Here is a 9,301-nt window from a genome sequence, read left to right as displayed (position 1 = left end):
ATATATAATAGCAATAATATTCATACATTATACACCTGAAAAACAAAACCTCCAAATCGACTCATGCATGAAATGAAGAATCACTTCGCCAATTTCTTCCATTTCTTTCAAATGGGGATCGAGATATAAAGAGAAGACCACCGAATTCTTCCGAAGCTTTCAGATCGGCAATCATCGTACAGCAGAAAACCGAAGTCGAATAGTGCATTTTCGGCTTATCACGAACTCACAGTGGTAATCATCACCTTCTGTTTTGCGGCTCCCAAACGGTAGGTATAGTGGGGGTAAATTTCAGGCTCGATCTGACAGCTCTGCGACTAAGATGTTTTCAAGCTGACATGGTCGTACCGATGTTGGCGACGGACGTCGGCGCGAGCGAAAAGGCGGCCGCCGCACAGTGCTCTGAAACGTCCAAAAAGTTGATCAAAACCTGAAGACCCAATTTTTCGACAATGAAATTTTCCACTTGAAGTTTTTAGTGTCGCCGATTTCAAATTTGAAGTCCGATTTTCCAAAAACAAAATGGCGGCTACAAAATGGCGGGCAATTTTTCGAAATCGTTATCAGATTTGCATGAAACTTGGTGTTTGTAGGTTTTTAGAGTCGCTGATTTCAAATTTGAAGTCAAATTTTACACACAAAAAATGACGGACACAAAATGGCGGAGACTTGTTGAAAATTGTGAATAGATTCGCATGAAACTTAGTATACACATAATAGATTTTATGCTTTCACGATGATTCATTTTGATAAAAAGAGATATTTCGGGTTTCACTCGTGTAAAAAACTACTACGAATTGTTTGCCGACGTTTCGTGAACATTGCAGTTCACATCTTCAGGGCTGACCTGAAACTGAGGAATCAGGTCATGATGTTCTTAGGTATACTTTCTACGATGCCTGTGATTGGCCAGAGCGCCCACCGTGGGGACTGGTCGAACTTAATTCATTTTTGGGGTCGCTGATTTCAAATTTGAAGTCCGATTTTTCAGAAACAAAATGGCGGGGCGCGGCAGCAGTCCCGCACTCGCCTCTTACTTGGCCAGTCTATATCCATTTTTTAATTATCTTGAATCTTACAAATATTTTTAAAGATTTATTTAAAATTTATAAATTTATAAAGACTCCGAGAACTTTCAAAGAGATTACAATAATTTGAAGAAATTTTCAAGTTTTTCGGGTATTTTATAAAATTCAAAGAGATTTTCACCAGCTTTTTACATAGATTTTGAGGGATTAAACAAATATCAATGTACTTCAATACATTTTCCATGCAGTCGTAAAATATAATTTCAATACTTTATAATATTTGTAAATATTCTATTTCATTTCCAACATATGTGAAAAATTTTAACGGATTTCCAACGGTTTTAATAATTTTATGGAGTCACTCTCAATTTTAGCCATGTTCAAATTTATTGACGCTGTAGCAACCTATGAAATTTATAAGTCACTCTGATTCCTTAGTTGCAGAATCCCTTCCCGGAGAAATAATTCTCAAAGAAAGTTGTGAATATCTAAGCTTGCGAAAGAAAAGAACGCAATAAAAAGAAATCTGTCAAATATTACTTTTTGAAAGTGTTAAAATTTCTTAAGCAATATTTCAGTATATTTCGAAACTATCTCCATGATATGCTTTGATCAGACGATAATTCATATGGAGCCTTTTCAAAATGATGAACTTTATTCTCACTTCTTATGACTGTTTTATATCAAAGCATTGTTCACAATGATAAATGATGTGTTATGCTTAGATTGGATTGTTATGCTTTTCGAGACATGTCGTTTAGGCGTAATTTCTCCGAAAGTATTGGGAAAAATATGACTTATGTTGTATGGCTGGATTCGGGAAATAACGAACTATGTGTATGTGTTATCAAAAGTGAATTAATGTTTATTATATCAAAAATAGGCTTGTTCAAAGTTACCCTAATTTGGAAGAATTATTACATTCAATTTTTCATGCGAAAAGTGACTCCTAAATGTATATATCATTCGAATCAGAATTTCAAGAAACGCCCAAATCCGTTGAGCGTCAGAGTAGTATTTTTAGCATATTTTTGGAAACTTTAAAATTTCCTTAATTTCATTGGTGCCAAAAAGAAAATTCAAAAATGAATCCAAAAAGGTTTTCTTGAGAATGGTGCCAGATGTGAATTCCAGTTTGCGTAGGTATAGTGACCTTACGGGCCGTGCAACTTTCCGGGGTGAGGTAAAGGTATGCATTGCATTGAGGACAACAGCGTGGGCGTGCCTAACGCTCTTTCTAGCATTTGGCCGCTAGGAACGGTAGTTACTTGCCTTAGATTTAACCAAAAAATGCTTTTCGTTTATGCATGTTTTTTTAGCATTTATTTTAAAGGAATAATTCTTTCATACATGCTAATCTTTTCAGAAAGACTTTATCTAAGTTTCTGCGTAATAAAATTTTCGACATAATCATTACAAGCCAAGGAATTGGCCTTCAAAAGTAAGGTAACTTTGACCAATCATATTTTTAATATATTAAACATTATTTCACTATTGATAACACATATCCATAACTTATTATTTTCCGAACCCAAACATACCACATAAGTCATATTTTTTACAATACTTTCGGAGAAATTACTTCTAGACGACATGTCTCCGGAAGTCCATGTACACAGCCCTCTTAAGCCAAGCCAAGATGGCTCAAGTTCTTACAATACTTTAGCTCATATTCAAGTTTTATATGGTTTCTGACTTTGAAGTGTACTTGGAAAGTTGAAAAAATAAAGAAATCTGATATTAGAAAATATCAGATGTTAATTAACGTTGTCACTTGCATGCGGTTAGATACCATTTTTAGGTTATGTCGTTATGACACCGGCACCAATAATTGGCGGCTATTTTGTTTAATCTGACAAATAATCCAAAAAATTAGATCAAATTAATCCGAATGGAAAATCATTATGATCTCGAGAGTCAATTGATCGCTGGAGCAAAATGCTCTGCTACAAAATTTATGCTTTTTTTAATTGTGCATACACAAATAAATCGATTGCATCGAGAATCGCAGAAAGTCGCACCTGAATTTTTGATTTTCCAGATAGTAAGACCTTTACTTGAATTATGAATCTGAGAACAACGCGGAATCTCGCGGAAATATAACTTTTCGGATAATTTTCGGAAAATTGTTAATGTAAAACTTATAAACAATTGTTACACAACGTAAATTGTTAAAACATATTACCAACCTTGAGGTGCCTCCTACATCTTCTTCTTACCGAAATTAACCGAAATTAACAAATTTAGAGAATTTTTTTAATTTCAAAATAAAAATGTTTTGTTCAAATTTCTCATAGGTGGGTAGAAGAATTGCTAATTATCCAAATGCAATTTTTAATTTCGGCGAATAATAGAAAAGTTATATACTTTTGAAAATTTTGAAAATGTTCAAAAAATAAATCTTTTTTCTTCAAAAACTTATAGGCTTTTCAACATTTTGAAAATTTTCTAAAAAAGGAAAAAAAAACTTTTTTTAATAGGTTAAGAAATATAAATCCAATTTTCTACTAGATTTAAGATATATGTTTTTCGAAACTATTTTCATGCAATTTTTTAATTAGAAAAAAGTTCCAAAAGTTGGATGATTTTCAAAAATATGCAATTTTGATTTTTTAAGAAATCCACGAGTTTAAAGCGTTATTTTTAGTAGATTTTAACCAGATTTACACATTATCTTGATCACGTTTTTCAAGTGGACACGAATTATCGAGCGTGAAACGCAAGTTTCGTAATGAGGGTGTAATCGTCAAAGCCGTAGGTGCTTTGAGAACCTTCTTTAAAATCAATTTGAAAGAAATTCAGTTACAATTTATGGCTGTAATTCCTCAGAAGTATAAATCACAATTTTCGATTTAAGTTATAGTATTGACAATATTTGAAAATTTTTAGTTAAAGTGTACGCATTAAACGTACAAAAACGAGCGCGAAGCGCGGGAACGTGCCCGCGTTGACAAATGCCCCAATTATGAATTCGTTTATTAAATTTATTTGAAAAAAAAAATGAAATCGATAACAAATTAAAAGGTTTGTTGAAATTATTATGAAGTTCCTAATTAAAATGTTGCAATGGAAAAAACGAATTTTTACATCCAAAAATGCCTGATTAATGCATTTTTCAATTAGATTTGTTTTTAAAAAATCATTAAATCTATCAACTAATTATAAATTTTGCTCAAATTTTCATGAAGTTCCCAATTGAAAGGACGTGCGATTATAAGCGTAAGTAACCGTGTGTGCGAATTATATATTTAATAATGATAAAGAATGAAGATTATATAATAATAATAATTTGAAAAATAACTTTTTTTCAAATTAATTTTTGACGAAGGTTGGGTCAGCATCATCTTAATAGATGGCCGATATACGGGACCAAATGTGGGCCCGACGTGGGGAAGCCAACGGCGGTTGACTCTTATCATTTAGCTGGTTGGCCCGATCATTGACACACAAAGTTGAACCGCCCGTCCGATGGTCGGTCGGACCATAGCCGACGGTCAATTTGCACCTGGGCATGAGCGCCGCACTCTCAGCGCGTCAGTTTCATCCGGTTGCGTTATGCGTCCAAAACAAAAAGAAGTGATTCGTAGCCCTGACTATTTACGCTCGGAGTCCCTGAAATTGTGTCGAAGGCCACTGCAGGACATGCCCGAAACAATGTACAAATCAAAGTTCCAGTGTTATTTTATTTTTGTTCTTCGTACAGTTATCATTGTACTATCCAAAATTCTTAAATATCAGTGCGAACCCTTTTCGAAATTTTAGAAAAACAAAATATTCATATATACTTCATAAAAAGTTTATATTTGAAAACTTATCACAAAAGACCGCTTTTGTTCGTCCTGTACATCTTTGTTCCAGTTTTCATTCTGATGATTTTATATAATTAAGTATACTTTAATTTAGTTCTTGTAGAAAAAAGATTTTAAGGGCATGTGACACACTCAGATCCCTATATTACCGACCTCCCTTTTTAGGTTCACTGCATTTTTGTTTTGAACTTAAGAACTTTTTTTGTAAATAAAATATCGGAGTAAAACTTTGTTAAATGTATCAGAAGACCATAAAGTACGCTTATGTACTACATTTAAGTAGGAATGTCTATAAAAATTATTTTCAAATAAATAAACTGGAACCATTTTTTGACATAACCTTCAAATTTCTTGAACCTAAGAACTTTTCTCATATTTTAAAAATCTGCGAGACGTAAAAAAAAACGCACATAAACGTAATTTACTGTCGGCTCTTACATTTCTCGAAGTTTGAGACCGATACTTTACATATAAAAAAGGTTCTTAGGTTCAAAAAATGTCAAGGTCTGTGTGTACCGCGTTCTTGATTGGTCCAGCCTAAATATTTTATAACTCAAAAACTAAAACTTTAACTGATGTTTGTAAAAGGAATTTTCGATTTATTTTTGTCATTTTTATACAGCTATATATGTCCGGACACTTGAGCCTCGGGCAACCTATATAGCCTCCATTCAACACGAGTTTATCTGCTTTCAGCACCGTGTGTGGGGGACTATCCACAATAAGAGTCGTAAACGTCGACGTATATGCGTATTTGACGTGATGCGGACGTTGTTATTCCAACTGTCGCAGCGAGAAAACGAAAAATGCGAAACGGTAATACTGCTCCGATATTTGGCATCACGTGCGTATGGCGTCACATACGCATACACGTTTAAACGTCGACGTTATGATTCTTAGGGCCCGTCTAGAATGACAGTCGTAAGCGTCGACGTTCGAACGTACATGCGTAATTAACGTCATACTCACCTTGGCAGCGGCGGATCCAGGCCTTGGTCTCGGAGGGGGCGATCGGGACGTATAAGTCGAAAAAAGCAAAAAAAAAACAAAATATTTCAAGTTATAAGTATAAAAACTTAGAGCTCGGGGGGGGGGGGGACGATCGCCCCCCTCTGGATCCGCCAATGCACCTTGGGAACAAAGGTCGCAGCGAGAAAACGAAAAATGCGAAACGCCAAAACCGCTCAGATAGTTCGCAACAACGTGCGTATGGTGTCAAAATACGCATATACGTTTGAACGTCGACATTTACGACTCTCATTGTGGACTGGCTCTCACTATCAGTGGCGAAGCTAAGGGAGGTGGGGCGAAGGGGGCCGTTGCCTCAAGCGCAAACGCTTGAGGTCGGCAAAACGATCTTTGAAATGAATGCAGATTTGAGAATCATGGGCGGCATATTATTTTTGGCCCCGGGCGGAAAATTTCGTAGCTACGCCACTGCTCATTGTGAATTTGCTCTGACAATGCGCTGTAGTCTTATACACGGCGCTTTCAGCACAAACTTATATGCGTCGAAGGCTAGTTACACTTAACCATTTAATGCTCAGTAATTATCTTTAAAAATTAAAAAACTAGCTTACTGAAAATGCCGACGTAAAGTACGACGTTGTTTACTGCTTTAGTAAAACATTTTGTGTTAATTGCTTGTTTATTATGTTCAAAAATAATCAGAAATTTTAGAACTTATTTGATAAATGGATTGATTTTTAAAGAAATAGAATTAATGCATTTTTAATAAAAAAAATCAATTTTCCACCAAGATAGATGAATTATGAACTAAATAGTTAAATAGGCAATCAAAAATTAATTTTTAATCAAATGGTTGCATTTCAGTCAAATAGTTGAACTTTCAAGCAAAAGAGACACATCTCCAACACAAAAAGTTCAATTTTTAATCCACTGATTGAATTTTCAAACCAAAAGAAGACATTTTAAAACACAGTTGAATATTCAAACGAACAAAGATAAATTTTCCATCCAAGTGCAGGGATTTTATATCCAAAAAGAAAGATTTTCATCAAGACAGTTGAATTTTCGGCAAAAAAGATGACGTTTTTTTGTAGGTCTTACGGTCCTCAATTTTTTGAAAAATATATAATAAACGAGAATTACTGAAAAAATTCGTTTATTCAACCTTTCGACGTTTCGGCATCACTGCGTGCCTTTTTCAAGAAATCTAAAATAAATTTATATAAATACCAGTAAAATAAGAAAAATAACAAAAAATGAATTTCTAGTCGCTACTAGAATTGTTTTCAATAACATAGTTAACACTTTTGATGGCAAATATTATAAACAATTAAATGGTTGTCCTATGGGATCACCGCTGTCTCCTATAATTTCTAATCTGGTTTTAGAAGATGTAGAAAAAAGAGCTTTAAACAAATTGAATTTCACACCAATTTTATATAAAAGATACGTGGATGATATTTTAGCTATTGTTCCTACAGAAAAATATGATGATTTCATTAGGACTTTTAATAGCATTAAAAAATCTATACAGTTTACATGTGAACTAGAACAAAATAATCCAATAAATTATCTGGATTTAAAAATTATAAAAACACCAAAAGGTGAGTTTATTACTAACTGGTTTAAAAAGGATTCATAGTCTGGCAGATATCTTAATTTTGATTCCCATAATTTGTATTGTCAAAAGGTTGCCCTAATAAAAAGTTCAATTGATAAATGCGTAAAGTTAACTCATATAAAATTTAGAAAAGAAAATTTGGACCAAATAAAAATCACATTAAATCAAAATAATTATCCGCTTGTTATTACCGTATGTTCAAGGACTCTTTGAAAGGTTGAGAAATTCACTAAAGAAATTTAACGTAAATGTTTATTTTAAAAACAATAACACTCTAAAAAAATTGTTACCCAATCCAAAAGATATTGATACTATTGATAACACAGCCACACAAAAAAAACAATTGTGCAGATCTGGTAACAAGACACACGTATTCCTATGGATTTTGGGGCGCTGAATTCAAATTCGGTATCAAAAATCACCCATCACGTCATGGTTGAGCCATAACCTCAAAAAATGACGAAAAATCATGCACTAAGGCAAATAAATTTCAAAATAATGCCAGTGATGCAAATTTTCACTTCAAAAACATGTCGACAACTGTAAAGGACTTATTCAAAGGACTTTATCCAACAGAACCTGACCTCACCTAACCTGAATTAACAGAAATTTATTGAACTACACATAAAGCTCTGGAAGCAAATTTTCCCAGTAGCAAATGTGTGCTACATCGAATGGGTCAATTCGAGCCTAACCTAGAAATAAAACTCACCTAGCCTAACCTAACTTAACCTCACGAAACACAATTAAACTGATTATGTTGTCCCGTTGTGTTTGCGGTACCGTTTCATTCAGCTTCGGCTTAACCTACATAGAGGTTTAACCTATCCTAACCTAACAAAACTTGACCTAACCTAACCGATTACGCTGGCAACCCTGTTCTTGCGTACTTTCATATTTTGACATTAATAGCTGTAAATGTCTGGAGTTTCGTAACCGCTTGTTGCTAACATTATTCGCCTGTGTCTGTAACCAGGGCACTTCCACGTGGTGACTGTGGGCAAGAACAAGGGGAACGTTTTCATCAAGACATAAAAGTGATGGAACAACGATTTCAGGGTAGATGGGACGAGGTCATGATAGCTGATTTTTGCTGGATGTTGAAAAGGGAAACAAATGTAGGTCTTAAACGTAAGCGTAACCCTTTGCATCGTTCCTTCAAAGAAAAAAAGGACACGTTATAGCAGGCAGAAAATAGACTGAAGTAGGTCTATAAATAAATCTAATTACGATAAAAAGCAAGATAAAATGTAAACACGAAAGATAGTATAAATATATCCCTTAAGTCTAAGAAAAGCAGAGAGAAAAAAATTTTGAATAAAACTCTTATTCATTTGCATGTTTAAGTTACAGTTATATATTTTAATTGATACAAACATTGTCAGGTTAATTGAAATGGGGTCAATTCTACTTGTAGTTCTATGTTTCTTCAAATGAGTAATGTGCATCTAAATTTTTAACCACCTGTAGTACAATGAAATTAATTTTATTGTGTTACAACGGGAACACTTAGGTTAAGTTGTGTTGCGTTAAGCAAAATTTTGTTAGGTTCTGTTAAGTTAGATTCATTTGTAGGTTAAGATCGAGTTAACCTATTAAATGTAGCACACATTTGAGACTGAGAAGCGTACGCTTACATAGCTACACGTGTCGTTGAATTTCATTCGGCTAGGTTAGATTAGGTGAGGTTTTGTTAGGTTAGGATAGGTTAAACCTCTATGTAGGTTAAGCCGAAGCTGAATGATACGGTACCGCGAACACAACGGGACAACACAATGAGTTTAATTGTGGGTCCGGATGCAATAAGGGCACATAAAATTTTTTCGTGCGAAAACGAAGTCCCCTGGAGGCTTTAGAAAAAATTTTCGAATTTT

The sequence above is a fragment of the Belonocnema kinseyi genome, chromosome 5, assembly GCF_010883055.1.
Source record: "Belonocnema kinseyi isolate 2016_QV_RU_SX_M_011 chromosome 5, B_treatae_v1, whole genome shotgun sequence".
In the NCBI taxonomy this organism is placed as follows: domain Eukaryota; kingdom Metazoa; phylum Arthropoda; class Insecta; order Hymenoptera; family Cynipidae; genus Belonocnema; species Belonocnema kinseyi.
The sequence above is the reverse complement of the archived record's forward strand: the minus strand, read 5'-3'. Positions refer to the sequence as shown.